We start from the raw sequence: 17,316 nt of genomic DNA, 5'->3' as shown, positions 1-17,316 counted from the left end.
CAAACTGAAGAAAATGAAACGGTAATATTTAAAGGTGAGAAGCAAAAGCAGAAATTCCTATCAATAATGCAGACGAAAAGATTGCTACGTCAAGGATGTCAAGCTTATTTAGCCTATGTACGGGATGTTGATAAGGGAGATTTGAAGATTGAAGATATTCCTGTAGTTTGTGAATTTCTTGATGTTTTTCCGAACGAATTACCAGGACTTCCACCAGATCGAGAAATCGAGTTCACTATTGACTTGACGCCAGGGACTGAACCAATTTCGAAAACTCCATATCGAATGGCACCTGTTGAAATGAGGGAATTAGCAAAGCAGTTGCAAGAACTTCTTGACAAAGGAATTATAAGGCCAAGTGTATCCCCATGGGGTGCGCCAGTATTGTTCGTGAAAAAGAAGGATGGTAGTATGCGACTGTGTATTGATTATCGTGAGCTGAACAAGTTAACTATCAAGAATAAATATCCTTTACCTCGCATTGATGATTTATTTGATCAACTAAAAGGAGCAGCATGGTTTTCGAAAATCGACTTACGATCAGGCTATCATCAGTTAAAGATCAAGGCCGAAGATATTCCAAAGACAGCGTTTAGAACAAGGTACGGACACTATGAATTTCTTGTAATGGCTTTTGGATTGACGAATGCACCTGCAGCGTTTATGGATTTGATGAATCGAATATTCAAGAAGTATTTGGATAAGTTTATCATTATATTTATTGATGACATCTTGATCTATTCAAAGACGGAAGAAGAGCATGCAGCGCATTTAAGAACGACATTGGAGATATTACGGATGGAGCAGCTTTATGCAAAATTTTCCAAATGCGAATTTTGGTTGAAAGAAGTGCAGTTTCTAGGGCACATCATCAGCAGAGAAGGCATTCAAGTGGATCCAACAAAGATTGAAGCTGTGTTGAATTGGGAAAGACCAAAGACGCCGACAGAGGTTCGAAGTTTCTTAGGTTTGGCAGGATATTATCGAAGATTTGTTAAAGATTTTGCGAAAATAGCAACACCACTGACCAAGTTAACTCGACAAAGTGAAAAGTTCGAATGGAATAGTAAGTGTGAAGAAAGTTTTCAAGAATTGAAGAATCGGTTGGTGACGGCACCAGTATTAGTACTGCCAGACGAGCAAGGAAATTTTGTTATTTACAGTGACGCTTCATATCGTGGTTTAGGATGTGTGTTGATGCAACATGGTAACGTCATTGCATATGCGTCGAGACAACTTAAACCTCATGAGCAGAAATATCCTACGCATGATCTGGAATTGGCAGCAATTGTATTTGCATTGAAGCTTTGGAGACATTATCTGTACGGTGAAAAATGTGAAATCTAAACGGATCATAAAAGTCTGAAGTATATCTTCACGCAAAAGGAACTAAACATGCGACAACGTCGATGGCTGGAATTGATTAAAGATTACGATGTTACAATCAGTTATCATCCAGGAAAAGCAAATGTTGTAGCAGATGCGCTAAGCAGAAAAGAAAGATTGAATCGGTTAACTTCATGCGAAGAATTGGCCAAGGAATTCGATAAATTGGAAATCGAAATTTGTATTCCCAATGAATCTGCAGAAACTATCTACGCTATGACTTTCCAACCAGAATTGCTGGAAAAGATTCGCCGTTGTCAAGAAAAAGTGATGAGTCAAGACGACAACTTAACAGGAGAAGAGATTACAACTCAGAAAGATAATGAAGGAATTTTACGTTTTGCGTCAAGAATCTGGATCCCTAACGTGGCAGAATTAAAAGAAGAAATTATGCGAGATGCGCACAATTCGAAGTATTCCATTCATCCAGGAAGCACGAAAATGTATCGCGATTTGAAGGAAAACTTTTGGTGGCCGAATATGAAGAAGGAGATAGCAGAATGGGTGAGTAAATGCTACACATGCCAGCGAGTTAAAGCAGAACACCAACGTCCGAGTGGGTTATTGCAACCATTAGACATTCCAGAATGGAAATGGGAACATCTAGCGATGGATTTTGTGGTAGGACTACCGAGGACTAGGGCAAATCATGATGCGATATGGGTAATCATTGACAGACTTACGAAGTCGGCACATTTTCTACCAATTAATGAAAGATTTTCGCTCGACAAATTAGTGCACATGTATCTCAAAGAAATTGTGATGCGTCATGGAGTACCAGTATCAATTGTATCGGATCGAGATCCTCGTTTCAATTCAAGATTTTGGAGACAATTCCAAGAATGTCTAGGAACGAAGTTGAATATGAGTACAGCTTATCATCCGCAAACTGACGGCCAAAGTGAAAGGACAATTCAAACGATTGAAGACATGCTACGAGTTTGTGCGATCGATTTTGAAGGCAGTTGGGATGAACATTTACCCCTAGTGGAATTTTCTTATAATAATAGCTATCACGCCAGTATTGGAATGCCACCGTATGAAGCATTATATGGGAGGAAATGCAGATCACCCGTGCATTGGGATGAAGTTAGAGAACGCAAGATTTTGGGTCCAGAATTAATTCAGCAGACAAAAGAAAAGATTAATCTTATTCGAAAACGAATCGAGGCAGCACAAAACAGACAAAGCAGATATGCAAACCAAGCCAGGAAGGATATGGACTATCAGGAAGGAGAACACGTATTGCTCAAAATATCGCCATGGAAAGGATTGACCAGATTTGGCAATAAAGGGAAATTGAAGCCACGATACGTTGGACCATTTGAGATTTTGAAGAAAATTGGGAAGGTTACGTACGAGTTAGCTCTACCACCCCATATGCAGCACATTCACAACGTATTTCATGTATCTATGCTTAAGAGGTATAATCCTGATACAAGGCATGTAATAGAGTATGGACCAGTAGAACTTCATGCAGATTTGTCATATGTAGAACAGCCAATAAGAATTCTAGATAGGCAAGAGAGGGTATTAAGAAATAAGTCTGTGTCATTAGTGAGAGTTTTATGGAGAAATCCAGTGGTTGAAGAATCAACCTGGGAGCTTGAAAGTGAAATGCTAGAAAAGTATCCTCAGTTATTTGCATAATTAGATTCTGAGGACAGAATCTTGTTAAGGGGGGGAGAATGTAACGACCGAGGAATTACGCTTGTATTATATTATAATAATAATAAATTATGTGTATTATTATGTGATTAAATGTGTTAAGTCGTTGAACCCTAACTGCTATGTGTTATGTGTTGGTTGTTTTGATCCAAACGTGTTTTGGATATTTATTGAACGTTTTATCGTCAGTTATATATATTATATTGAAACCTGTACAGCTCAAAACTATGTTTTAAAAGCCCGTATTTCAAACAAAATCATTGGCCCTATTTTGCCAAAAATGCCCTATACCGTATCGCTATTCTGAACCCCTAGACGTTTTACAAATTGACCTTTTTCGCGAAAAACGACTTTTCCGGACCCCTTCGGGTACCAAAATCCCCACAAAAATTACATTTTTATTTTTATATGATTATGAAATTATCATATATCATTTTTCTTTGTATTTTTGTATTTTTCACAATTTTTGGGAATTTTTAGTATTTATTTTGTATTTATTGGATATTTAAAAATTCAATATTAATACCCAAAAATTATAAAAATTGGGGCCAAATATTTTTAATAGGAGTGTAATTAGACCCTTAATTTTATTTAGGGGTATTATTTTACATAGTATAAATATCTGATTTTTCAGTAATTATCTATTAATTAATTATAAAAAAAATCAGAAAATAATTCAGAAAATTCAGAAAGGGAGATTAGGGTTCTTGAAGTTCCTGGAATTAAAGCTAAGTTTGATAGTGATTCTGGCATCCAAATCAGTCGTGTGAGTACTCGTTTTGAAGCTTATGATCTGTAGTTTCTGATTATGCAAATGTTTTTGTTGTCTGATTTCTTGATTTTTGATTCGTATTTTCGGTTTTAATTCTTGAATTCGGGTTTTGATTTCTAGTTATTGTTTGATGTTATGGTTGTTAGAAACGTTTAGATCGTCATTTTTCCTGTTGATTGGTACCGGGTTTGCTGAGTTTCGTGTTGAGTTCGTGGTCGCCGGAAAACGCCGTCAACGGCGGCTGTGTTTCGGTTTCTGGGTTGGTGGTCGACGAGGACGAAGGAGAAAGGTGGGGGGACGTCGTCTATGTTGTTGTGCCTCAGAAACGCAGAAGAATCGAACTGAAATCACTCGATTTGACTGTGTTTTGGTTCGCCGGAGTTTTCGCCGCCGGTGCCGAGTTCAGGCAGCCGGCCGGCGTGTTCATGTTCAACCCGGCGTCGACCCGGTTTCCAACCCGGTTTCGACCCGGGTTTGATCCTAAAAGTCCAACCCCTGTTCCTGTTTTTGTGTTTCTGATTAAATTAATAATTTATTTATATTTTAGTAATTAAAAATCAGTTTTAATAATTCTAATAATTAATTAAAAATTAGTTTTAAATTCTGAAAAATAGTATTATTAATTTCTAAATTATTTTATTAATTTACAAATTCTAATTTAATTATTTAATTATTTAATTATTTATCTAATTATTTATTAGTTATCTAATTAATTAATAATTGGGTAATTAATTAATAATTAGGTAATTAATTAATAAATAAGAATTAGAAATAATTAAGTGATATGATTAATAATCTAATAATTAGTTAATAATGCGAATAGTAATTCGATAATTAGAATTATTATTCGACCGATAATTGTTCGAAGAATATCGTAATAATTATTCGTATGTAATAATTAAATATAGATAATCAAGTGATTAATTAATCGTATAGGTATAGTAATAATAACGATTCGATAGTTATTCGAGAATTGCGAGTAGCTCGTAGTTATACGAATGATTAATCGTTAAGTGATTTATAATTCGAGTAATTTGTAGTTATTCGATAAATAGCGTATCGGTTAATTAAGTTGATTGATTATTTGTAAATAATCGATCTAATCGAATAAATATCGATAAGTTATAAACATTATAATAAATTGTGATTAATCCTGATAATTAGAGATTTATTATTTTAGATTATTAAATAAGCAATTATTAATTATTTATTAGTTATTTATTTATTCAATATTTAAAAAGTGATTAATTATTTCGATAATTAATCACATAATTTTCAATAAATCGTAACTTCTTCATTTTAACTCCAAAAATTATAAAAAAATTATTTTTGACTTTGATTTTTCTTAAATAATTATGTAAAAATTATTTTAGGATTTAAAAGGTTGTAATAATTATTTATATTGAATAATAAATTAAATCATCCGTATTTACTTCATAACAATTCAACCGTTAGTCCGATTTGAGTGAAACGAAGACCTCTAGACTCAGAAAAATGAGACGAATCCAATAAAAATGGTTGTAAGTTATAATTTCTTCTGAAAAAGAGTGGTTTGGTAATAATTGATAGTTCGTAGGTCCTAGTAGGGATATAATTGAGCCGAATAAATCCCGAAAAATTATAATAAAATCAGATACGACTAGTAATGCAGGTATAAGCCCAGAATTGATTCTAAAAATAATTATAAATTTAGAAATTAATTATGTGCTTTACGTGCTACGTGCTTTATGTGATTATGTGAATAGATGTGCTGTATAAATGTATGTATATATATATATGCGAGTCAGATAGAAACGCATGGGTAGACTGATAAGGTTGCGTGATATCAATTCAAGATACACGTATGTAGTAAATTATCTAAACACCTATCTTTCCATAATTTGTTCAGTGTTAGCAAGGCAGAGCAAGCTAGGGTCAGAAGGCAGTGAGTTAAACCAGGTTAAGTACGCGCAAGGCAAGTTTTTCCCCTATTCTAAATTCAGAATAGTGATTTATATTTCTTTTCTATCATATCAATTCTCTTTGATAATCATTGTTCATATACACTGTTATCCATTTATTATTACTTGTTCCAGTTTCATTTCAATTCTTGATTTACCCAATTTATTAAATTCCCTGTTCATATTTCAATTCTTTTACCCTACATATATTCTGGTATATCCTGGTGTTGGGATATATCAATAGCATACCGATTGTTCCGGATGCTCAGCCTTGGACTGGATGGTTACTATAAAGGCTGGGTTTTTCCCAGACCATTAATTAATAGGCCATAGTTGCCTGAGTACTCCTTATGTTGGTTGGGTCTATGCAGTTGGGTATAGATCTGCACTATATTCTGACTGATCAGCAGATTATAGTGCATATGTTGGTTCTTGTTTCCAGTCTTGTTCATTTGGCACTCGCCATCATTGGCAAATTATTATCATATACAGATACAGATGGTTGTTCAAACCAGCAGCTTATTGGTTCATTTATTTCTCTCTCTTTATAATATATATATATATATATTGTTGCAGGCTTGTTGAGCAATTTTGGCTCATTTCTTTTATTGTCACTCCTATTGTTTTACAGTTAAGGTAGAGAATGAAACCCATCAGGACCCGCATAGTCAAGAAGCGAGTCAAGCAGCGGGACCCTCTTATACCAAGAGTGTTCCTTCCTATTCTCGAAGAGAGTTTTGAATTGCCAGATCAGGTGTAGCAGGATAAGTAGTAATGTTGGGTTGAATAAAAGTCTTGTGTAGTTTAAATAAAAGATTGCGTAGTGAAACTGTAGATAGAATAAAGTTTTGTAATAAAGAGAGTTCTTGAGACAGGTTTTATTTAGTTGGGTTTGTAATAAAGTGTAGTGCATGATTCTTGTTTCCAAACTCAAACCTTAAAAGATCCTGAGTAGTGATAGTTCGGGGTAATTATTATATTTATATTCCGCTTGTGCAGGTATAGTTGGTAATTGTTGTTAATAATGCCCCAAATCTATACCCCGGATTTGGAGGGTGTTATAAAATACATCCATAAGACTACTCCAGTTAAGTTTGTTGGAACTGATGAAAAAGGAGTTGAGTATGTCTATGAATTTGGTTCTACTTCTAAGAACAATGCTGAAGAAAATGTTGAACCTAGAGTCCCTGCTAAAAAGAAAGAAGATCCTAAAATACAAGAAATGAAAAGTAAAAAATATAGGATTTCTCTCTAAGAGTCAGTTAGACAAAAATATATGTGAGGTAACTTCTAAGTCTCCCAAACCTAGGTCTAAGAGAGGTAGAAATGGAAAAAAAGGAATAAACAAGGCAAACAACTATAAGTACATTCCTAATGCTCCTGGGAAAGCTTGTTTTAACAGTGGTAATACTAGTCATATTGCTATTGATTGAAGGAAGCCTAAAAAGAAAGTTTCTAAAATTTCTGAGTCTGATATTAGTGGTAGATCAATACTATACAAACCACAAAATCCTTGTTCTTATTGTGGTAGCAGTTGGCATTCTATTTACACTTGTAAAGATTATCATAGTTTGTATCACGACAATTATGATCCTTTTCCAAAATTTAATAAAATTGTTATTTTAAATAGAACTGCTAAAATGAATGTGCATATATCTTATACAATCAAAAATGTCAAGACAAATCATGATGGAGTAAATCCTGATGGATAAAATCCTGACAGGAAGTCTGGTAAGTAAGAATACATAAGATGTCAAAAAGGACCCAACAAGTGTGGGTTCTAAAAAATTTTGACTGATTTCTATATTTCTGATTACAGGGAAACAAGAAGAATGTGCTTGTCTTGGACAATGGTTGTTCATCACATATGACTGGAACTAAATCCATGTTGTCTGAATATGAGGAGAAGGTTGGCCCAATGGTTTCCTATGGATATGGAAATATAGGAAAAATACTGGGATATGGCAATATTATCATTGGAAATGTCATCATCTCAAACGTAGCTCTCGTAGATGGACTAAAGCACAACTTGTTGAGCATTAGTCAAATCACTGACACAGGTTTCTATATCATGTTCTATGATACACACTGTGAAGTAGTTCATAAGATCACAAAGAAAACTGTTTTCAAAGCTTATAGACATGGAAACATTTATGAAGCCAAATGTTAGGAATATGTTGTGAACTTGATGATAAGTTAACAAAACACCTTAATAGATTTAACTTAGTGAATTTTGTAGCACTCGACGGATGATCAAATATAGTCCCGACGGATGAACTATATAGTCCCGACGGATGACAAATTGACATCCATCGAGTGAGTAGCTTATGCAACAAATAAGAATTGTAGCACATTTCTGCAAGCAACATTATGTAGATTCTGTAGGAGTATATGAGTCATGTTGACTACTAGTGGATATACAGAATAGGGTGACTAATTGTAAATATAAGATGTCTTGTAATTCTGTATAAATGAAATGGAGTCAAGTGACATAAAAGGCTCCTGACGGAAGATCAACAAAGCTCCCGACGGATGACAAGCATAGTCCCGACGGATGATCAAATTCAAATAGTTGTTGATAGTGACAACACAGTCACATGCTTTGGGTGTTTGCAAAAAGAATGTGGCAGCCTGTTAAGCAGGAATTTCAGAACAAAGAAGCATTACCATTTCCATGCAATTATGAAGTTATTCAAAGATGCTGGAATAGAGTAGTGAAGTAGCAGGAGTTAGACTAGATATGTTTTATTTTATTATCTTATCTTATTATCATGTAAAATTGGTGATATATAAACCAAGTGTAGCAAGTAGAACAATCAACTAAGCAAGCCTATTTTCAGAGAAACAAATCAAGCTGTATATTGTAAGCATTTCTCTGTAGTTTAGTTATTAAAACTTGTAAGCAGTTGTGAGCTATTCAAAGCTTTACAGGGTAATCATTTGATATATATATATATATATATATATATATCTGGTGGATACTCTTAAATCCACCAGAAAGTTTTAAAAGCTTGTATTTTTATTACTTAGTGTTTTGATTTCTATCACTCTTTTATTCCCCACCATTGCTAATCAAACATTGTTATATTTATCAAGTTAGAACATTCTTTAAAGTTAAAAGTAGGCAGAATTACATTCAACCCCCCTTCTATAATTCTTGTTGTATTGTTAGGGACTAACAATTGGTATCAAAGCAAGCTCTTGAAGAACAAAGAGTATAAAGATCACAACAAACAACAAGATGAACAAAAAGGATGTTAGAGTAAAGATTCTATTTCTGGACAAAGACAACTATCACCACTGGAAGGTGAAGATGCACCTACATCTTCTTTCCTAAGATGAGGCCTATGTGGATTGCATAGAGAGATGTCCTCATGTACCAATGAGAGCTGCAACTGGAAATGAACCATCTATTCCAAAACATAGGCATGAATGGTCAGACCCTGATATTGAGCAAGTCAGGAAAGATAATAAGGCCATGAATATATTGTTCAATGGAGTTGATGGTGATATGTTTGATAACATCATTAACTGCAAAACATCCAAAGATGTTTGGGACATAATCCAGATTATCTGTGATGGTATTGAGCAAGTAAGGGAAAACAAGATGCAGCTATTGATTCAGCAATATGAGCATTTCCACTGTGAAGAAAGTGAGTCTCTCACTGATATTTTTAGTAGATTTCAAAAGCTACTAAATGCTCTGAAATTGCATGGAAGAGTCTATCAAACAAAAGACTCTAACCTCAAGTTCCTTAGATCGCTTCCAAAAGAGTGGAACCCAACGACAGTCTCATTGAGAAACTCACAAGATTACAAGGAGTTCACCTTGGAGAGACTGTATGGCATCTTGAAAACCTATGACCTTGAAATAGAGCAAGATGAGAGGATGGAGAAAGGTAGGAAGAAAGGAGGGTCCATAACACTGGTTTCTGAGTTAGAAAAGGAAAAGGAGATGAAGGTAGAAGCTGTTGAGTATACATCAAAGGTCTGTGAAAATAAGGGTAAAAGGCTGGTAGCTGAAAATGAAGATCACTTGAGCCAAGATGACATGGATGATACTGATGAACATCTAGCATTCTTATCCAAAAGATTTTCCAAGGTCAAATTTAAGAAGAATTTTGGAGCAGCTAAGTCAAACAGATATATGGTTGATAAGTCAAAATTCAAGTGTTTCAAATGTGGTTTGGCTGGTCATTTTTCCAGTGAATGTAGAAAGTCTGATTCCAGCAAAAAGAAGTTTGAGCGTGTTGATTATAAACAAAAATACTTTGAAGTGCTCAAACAAAAGGAAAGGGCTTTCATCACACAGGAGAATGATTGCGCTGTAGATGGATTAGATGAAGATGAAGAAACAAGCTATGTCAATCTAGCCCTAATGGCCAAATCTGATAAACATAAACAAGTTCTTCAAGCAATCAGGTAATCACCACTAACCTAGCACATTTATCTAAAACTGAGTGTAATGATGCAATAAATGATATGTCCGTAGAATTATATCACCTATGTGTTACAATTAAGTCCCTCACTAAGGAAAATGCTAAAATTAAAGAAAATAATTTATTTTTAAGTGAGAGGAATAATGTGCTAGAGTCTCAGTTTATTGACTTTGAGAAATTGAGAATTGAGTGTAAGATTGCTAAGGATGAATTACTGAGTTCTTGAAGAAAGAAGAGATTTTAAAGAAGCAGCTTGAATGAGAACAAGAAGTGATTAAGGCATGGAAATCATCCAGAGATGTCCATGCTCAAATCACTAAAGTTCAAGGTATTGAGTCCTTTTGTGATGCAGCCTGGAAGAAGAGTAAAGAGAAGCTTGAGTCCAATTTGGTTGAAGGATTACTTACAGATATGGACTCGACGGATGATGAAAATCATCCGTCGGATAATCAAAAAGATTATCTGTCGAGTGACAAGGAGCCACATCTGTCGGATGTGAGTAAACCAGTTAGCAAAGCTAATCTAGCTAAGTTGAATGAGAAATATGGATCAGTTTCTAAGAACTTTATTCCTGGAGAATCAAGTCAAGTCAGGAAGGAAAAGAAAGTTAATGTTGGTCATCTGTCTATCAAGCAATTGAATGGCAGATTAGAAAAGATTGAGGTTAAAACAGAAGCTAAAAAGAAAAAATAATAGAAATGGGAAAGTAGGAATTAAAAAATATAACAACTACACACCTGATAAATATGCACCAAGAAAAATCTGTGTTAAGTGTTTTAGTGTCAATCATTTGTCTGTTAATTGCAAACTTGCCATGCCTACACTTATGTCTGCACCCTCTTCTTTTCCCAACATGACTACCATGCCTATGAATGTTATATCTGCTCAAAATATGAATGCACAATTTGCTAATATGCCATTTGCACCTAATCCTTATTATGTTGCATTTAGTATGCTTTGTTTGGTCACACACACTGTAGAAGGGATTGAATACAGTGTATACTACAATCAAATCGAATTAAGAACACAAGTATGAAACACATAATAATCTTATTAATAAAACAGTATTACAATGAAACCGTTCTCTCTCAGTGATGAAAAAATATCACAAGAGCTGCTAGGGTTACAATTAATAATATTCTCGATTAAGATAACACATATAGTGTAAACCCTATGCTGTGTTTATATAGACACACAGTTACAAGATAATCTTCTAATTGATATTGAATATAAGTCTGCATCCTAAAATATATCAATTAGGTATCTTTTCTTCCAAGTCTTCTATTCTTCATAGAATTCTTCTCTATGCATATATCTTCTTGTTTTAGTCTTGATCTTCTTTCCTTTCAATCATCCGCCTTCCTTATTTGAATGTCTTCTTAAGTCCTGATATTATCTCCTGATAAATATCTTCTGATATTTTTAAGTTCTGATAACTTAAGTTCCGATATCTTAAGTTCTGATAACTTAAGTTCTGATATCTTAAGTTCTGACTTCAGTATAAGTACTGATTTCTTGTTAAGTCCTGATTTGTCCTGTTATTCAAGATCTGAAAACTAAACACAAATCATTATTAGACATGACATCACAAATATATCTAACAATCTCCCCCAACTTGTAAATTAGCATAATATACAAGTTCAATAGATATTTGATGATGTTAAAAACATTAAGTACAAATGCATATGAGAATTTGACTAAACAACCACAACTTACAGTCCTTGTAGCTTTTACCATCCTTAAAGTCTGATATCAACTTTAGCCTGTATATACTTCAAAATTTATCAGCTGTAGTTCTTGACTTGGTTTCAGTGTGTGATCTCTTTAATGTCAGGAGTTGTTCTGAAATAGTTCTTCAATAGAGTTCTCTCAATATATTCAAGTTCATTCTGCATCCTCCTTTTTGCATCTTTAAGTTCAACTGTATCTTCTCCTGTCTGAAAGATAGCAGCCCTGAGATCATTTATTTTTGCTTTCCTTATCTCCTGATCCAGTCTGATGACATAGGCTTTATCAAACTCTAGATTGAATTCAAGACCCTTAATACCAAGAAATGTAGTGATTTTGACGGTATTAGGCTTCATCTAAACTATATCACCATTGTGAGCTCTCTACTTAGGATAGTATGGTCTGTCAGACTTTATAGAGTATAATTTCTTCTGTCTTTCAATATTAGACCTTATGTATCTGGCAACACCATCTGTTGATTTGTTTTTCACTTGAAGTAGAAATAACACATGTTGCAATTCTTCAAAGTACTTCAAACGAATAGCATCCTTTCTTATATGGAATACCCTCCCATCTGTCATGAAATATAACATGATATCTTCTTTTAGCACAGAGTGGTAGACCATTTGTACAGACTCTAGTTGATTCAATCTTTCAGGAGTTGTTCCTACTCCTGGTTCACTCAAAGAGGTTGGATCAGAGGTAGTATTATTTACTCTCTTTTCTTCAAAACTACCCAATCCTGATTTGTCTCTAGCTTCCTTTCCTCTAATAACTCTTTCTTCAAAACCACTTGATGTAGTCTTCAAAGGTTGAGTAGATTGTTAAGCTTTAGTAAACCCAGGTAGTAGAATTTTTGAAGGTTTAACATGAGCAATGTTAGAGGTTTCCTTACCTTTATCTTCTGATATCAAGACAACTTGAGCTCTGTCAGAGGTTGCTTGCTTCATTGTCATATCATAATTTACTTAGTCTTGATCTTGAACAACATGAGCTCTGTCAGAGGTTGTTTGAATATTCTTCTTCTTCTTCAAAATTAGACTAGTATCTTCATCAGAATTTACTTGTTCATCCATGGTTGGAAGATAGATTTTTACAGAATCATCAACTTTAGCTTTCTCCTTGAACCTTGGATCTACCTCTATTTGTGATTTGGCTTTGGATTCAAATTTGGTTGCCTCAGAGTTTGTCTTCTCTTTAATCACAATGCCCTTAGGCTTTGGAGGTTTCTTTGCAGTAATAGAAGCTTTAGACTTGGATTTGACATTTTCTGCTTTAAGTCTGGCTTCTTCTTTCTTCAGACATTCAAAGTCCATTCCTGGATTGTCTTTGAGAAATAGTCTTTTTGAAATTTCTTCATCCAGCTTCTGTAACTTGGGGTCTTGATAGTAGACTGTTATTTCCTTCCCCTTAAGCTTCAGTGTCTGCATAAACTTCTGTGATTCTTGACTCTCACCCTGTATCAGAACATCAGGCTTAGTCAGAACTTGCTTATCAGAACTTATTCTTTTATCAGCATCAGAGCTTGATCTCTGTGTAGAAGTTCCTGCTTTCCTAGATGAAGAGCCTTTGCCTTGACCATGACCTCTACCCCTTTCAGAGTTTCCCTGGTCTTCATTATCATCATCCTTACCCTTCAGTGGTTGATCAGTTTTGCATTTGGACTTAATCACTTTCTCCCCATTTTTGGCATCATCTGGTAGAAGGAGAGAGACAAGCAATTCCACATAGTTTTGGATTTTATTGAGTTGATCTTGTTGAGCAGCTTGATTCTTTAAAATATCAGATATTTGAGCTTGCTTCTTTTGTTGAGTCTTTTCTATATACCCAATGCGGTCAAAGGCTGGCTTAAAAACCTGTTCTTTTCCAATTTGACATTCATGTCTTGCTGAATCAGTGTTTCTTGAATTTTGTTCACCTTGGCTTGAGTTATTGAGTGTTGACCTTGAAGGTGCCTGGTATTCAATGCAGTAACTCTGAGTCGTGCTTTGAAGTCATCATTCACCAACATCTCATCAGCTTTAGCTAGGTGCTCAGCAAGAATATTTGCAGTAGGAACACAATCAACTTTGTTCCACTCTTTGATCCATTCTTTTCCTCTTGGAGTTTCACTCCAAGATACTGGTGCATCCTCTCTGACAAAGTTCTTGATTAGATCAACTTTTCCTAGAACTTGTTGAGGTGCATGTCCTGAAGGACCAATTGCATCAACATATAGATTTGTAGCAGCTTCACCAGTATTGTCAGCATTTGCAGCATCAGAACTTACAAAGCCTGCAGAATCAGCTTCCTCTGATAAAATTCTGGTTGTATAGATGGAAGGGATTCAATCACAATTGGAAGGGATTCAATCACAATTGGCTCCTTTGGGATCAGAGAATCCTGATCCCCTTCCTTAGCTGCTGCTTCCTCTGCTATGTCCCTGTTAGCTCTTTGTTTCTTTAATCTCTTCAAGGGTGGATAGACTTTGGGAGCTTTGTCATCAGAATTTATCTTTATAAGCCTTTTGAGGGGCCTAGAACTCCCAGTTTCCTTTGCTTTTTGAGGAGACACTTCCTCAGCTGCTTTTGCAACAGGTTATGATGTTTGAACCTGTGCCTGATCTTCTGATTCATCTCTCAAAATCATCCTCCTTCTTTTCTTCTGTGACTGAGGTACTATCTTAGTCCTCTTTCCTCTAGAAGAAGAAGGCTGCAATGTAGGTGCTGATGGTTGATTGGCATGTGCTGATGTATGTGGTTTCTGTGTTTGGGTGGTGGTTGGTTCTGATGGCTGTTATGTGTTGGTGGGTTGGACATCAGGATATAGTAATGAATAGGTTGCATAATCAGCATTTACCAGAGCTTGCTTTACTGATAAAGGAATTCTAAGGGGTCTCAAAACTCCCTTCTTGTTGTCAGTAGATAAAAGATCAGTAAAAGCCCTTTTTGCTAACATAAAGGTTCTATGATTTCACCTTCTAGTTGTGGTTCATCTGATGTACAGTAATTGTAAATTAACTGACAGAACCTAGCAAAGTAAACTACATTCCTGTCCTATTTCATTCTATCTCCTATAAAACATAACACAGTCTTTGCATAATCAAAATGAGTCTGGTTTAGGAGTGCATACACAATTTGTTGTGTCAGAATGGGAATGGCATCAAAATTTGAGCATTTGTTGGCAAACGTCTTCGTGATGCAATCGAAGAAGAAGCTCCATTCCCTTCGAATATATGGGTGTTTGAGTTGACCCATCTTAGACAAACTCTTTTCATATCCAAGATTAGCCATCATTTGCTGTAGCAAAGGCTCCTCCACAGGAGAACTGAATTGACAGAATTCGGGTAGGTGTAGAGCTTTTTGAACTGCTCCCGGAGTAACAACATACTCAACCTCATTTGCTGTAAATACGATGCTCGGAGTCCCATGCTTACCACCATCATCATAATGTCCAATACGCCAGAATGTCAGAACTTGAGTTCCAGATATACTGGATGGCTGTGTCAATGCGAACCCAATTTCACTATGAGATAAGAAATCCTGAATAAAATAAAGTTCCGAAGGAGATTCACTCTTATATGGCAGCATAGTTGTTGGGGACGAACTTTGCTCCATTAAAGATTATATCCTTGGGTGCCATTGAAAATAGGTGAGAAGTTAGAATGCCTGAAAAGTGTTTGATAAAATGTCTGTATAGTAAACCTTCAGAAAATATAAGAGAATAAGAAAAAGAGAGAGAGTAAATAGAATAGAAATGTAAATAAAAGATTTGAAAATATTTTATCTCTTTTACTTAGACACCCCTCGTGACAACAATTATTGAGAAAGTGGAACAGACGTTACACCTGTCAGGCATGCAGTAGTTAAGACAAAAGTGAATGGGCATGGGAAATAAATAATGATTACTATGTACATGCAGTTTTTCAAAAAAAAACTGTTCCCACTAAACAAATGATTATTACTGTCTTTATCTCACATAAACCAATATTCTGATAAAATATAACCGTTGAAGTATTGACCAAAAATAAATCAAGTAAATAAATATTGCCACGTCAGCATCAGAACTTGATTTTTATCATAACTTAAAAGTCATCAGAATATGGATTCTTTACTCAAAAAGTGAATGTTTATTTCTGTAATTCTTCACACAAACACTGACATGGTTTCAACAGAACTTAATCATCAGAACTTCCATCAGAACTTGTCCTCGGAATTTATGCAACTGACACTTAATATGTTTATCTAAAACAACATTGATCACCCCAATAATTTTCATCATTTATATTGAGTGTAAGTGTGTGCTTTAAGATAAATATCAGATAAAGAGTAAAGTCTGATTCACTTCAGTACATCTCAGAAATAAAGCATAACTAAGAACTTTGCTTCAAATCTGTCATTAGTCTGAAGTCTACTATAGAATGAGTTCATGCATGAGTCCCCCTCAACTGTTTTGTGCTCATTTTATGCATCTTTTGAAATTCCTTTTTACAGTGGCTTCTTAGTGTAAGTGAGTCACGACTACTTATCAGAATTTATGCTATTATCAGAGTATTTCTCCAGTAATCAGAGAATGTGTAAAGTCACCAAGAAAATTTTATTTTGCTTTTCTAATGCATATTACTTAATACCAGCAATGCACCTGGGTCTTCCCTTCCACATATATTTTTCTCTAGATCTCAAAGGAGTACCTGGTATTTATTTCTTTTCTTTTCTTTTTCTTTTGATAAGTGAGGCTTATCAGCACTTAGTACATCCATAAGATTTACCAACATCAGAACTTAAGAGATAAGAAGCACTATTCTAATTTTTGACTTAGTAATAAGATACACAAAGTAAACCTAGCCAAGCTCAATATCAGAATTTGCTTATGTTAAAAGATTTCCACATAAATAATTACTTCAAACATGTGATCATTAGTATATTAAAGACTACTAGGTCAGCCTCTAGCACAGTTATCCTCATTGGATTGAATAGTCACAGAAACATTCATATCACTATCAGAGTTTAGAAATTCACATCAGACAACAAGCAGTACTTCAGTAAATTTTAATGTAAGCACATATTACATAAGGAAAGTAATATCAGTAAATACTGATTATAAAGTCTGATGTATCAGAACATAAACTAAGCAGATTTAGAGATAGAACCTGAAACCATTCCAAGTTCATTTACCAATCTTGTAAAAGTAGCTTCACATAGTGGTTTTGTGAAGATATCTTCTAGTTGTTGATCTGTTGGAACAAAATGCAATTCCACTGTACCTTCCATCACATGTTCCCTTATGAAGTGGTACCTAATGCTGATGTGCTTTATCATTGAGTGTTGCACTGGATTACCTGTCATAGCAATATCACTTTGATTATCACAGTAAATAGATATTTTAGAAAATTCTAACCCATAAT

This window comes from Apium graveolens, chromosome 10, assembly GCF_009905375.1.
Source record: "Apium graveolens cultivar Ventura chromosome 10, ASM990537v1, whole genome shotgun sequence".
NCBI classification, from domain to species: domain Eukaryota; kingdom Viridiplantae; phylum Streptophyta; class Magnoliopsida; order Apiales; family Apiaceae; genus Apium; species Apium graveolens.
Note: the sequence above shows the minus strand (reverse complement) of the source record.